Genomic DNA, 1030 nt, shown 5'->3' on the forward strand with positions numbered 1-1030 from the left:
TAATAATTATTTATCCTTGCAGGTATTGAAAAACAGGATAATTGTCATTTAAAAATTGTATACTATACACTTAAACTTATTTAAACCCTAGGAGTGGCGAACCTACGATATGCGTGCCAAAGACGGCACATTGGTCACATTTTAATGGCATAAAACATAATTTAAATTACTAAAAATTATGTTGTTTATAAAATGTTGGTAATAAGAAATTCAAAGAATTAAATTTTAAATATTTAAAAAATTATAATTACAAAAAATGTGTACCTATACCTACTTAATTAAATAATACAATAAATGTAATTTTATTTTTACCCTTAGAAAATAGAATTTCCTTTGGGCTCGTAAAAAATTTTCAAAACCTTGATTGAAAAAAATTGATACTTCACTCAAAAAATGTTCGCCAACTCTGGTTTATAGCAATATTTAAGAAAAAAGACCGGCAAGATACGATTGTAAAAACCGAATACTGAACAACGTTTCTCATTTCACTTCTCTCATCTCTGTGCAAGTAAGAGAGAAGTATATATTTATAATTATAAATTTGAATGCAACAATAATAAATAATTGCCCTTCTAAAATGGCTAGAGTGGAGCTCAATTTAGTAGTGTTTTGATTACGTTAATTTAAAAATATTGTTAAAGATCTTAAGTTCTTATTCTGTATAGATAATTAATGAAAACATATTATTTTAGACATTTAATAAATATATATAAGTAATGAATAATATCTATATGGAGTATGATATTTTATTAATATATTAGAATCATCCAAATATTATGACAAAATTGAAAATAATTTTTGAGATTTTTGAATTACTATAATCGTCAATATTGTATTAAGTTTATATAGGTCTAGAAAAAAATCTCGATTTATATACAGTATATAAAATTATAAAATTTAAAAAATGAAGAAAATAATTAAAATCAATTGTCATAAATTTCATAATTTTGAGGTAGTTCATTCGAGGCGTGATGGAATTGAATAGAAAATTAAAAATTACCGGTTTCGAGTTCAACCAGAAAAATGCTGA

The sequence above is a fragment of the Rhopalosiphum padi genome, chromosome 2 (genome assembly GCF_020882245.1).
Source record: "Rhopalosiphum padi isolate XX-2018 chromosome 2, ASM2088224v1, whole genome shotgun sequence".
NCBI lineage: Eukaryota > Metazoa > Arthropoda > Insecta > Hemiptera > Aphididae > Rhopalosiphum > Rhopalosiphum padi.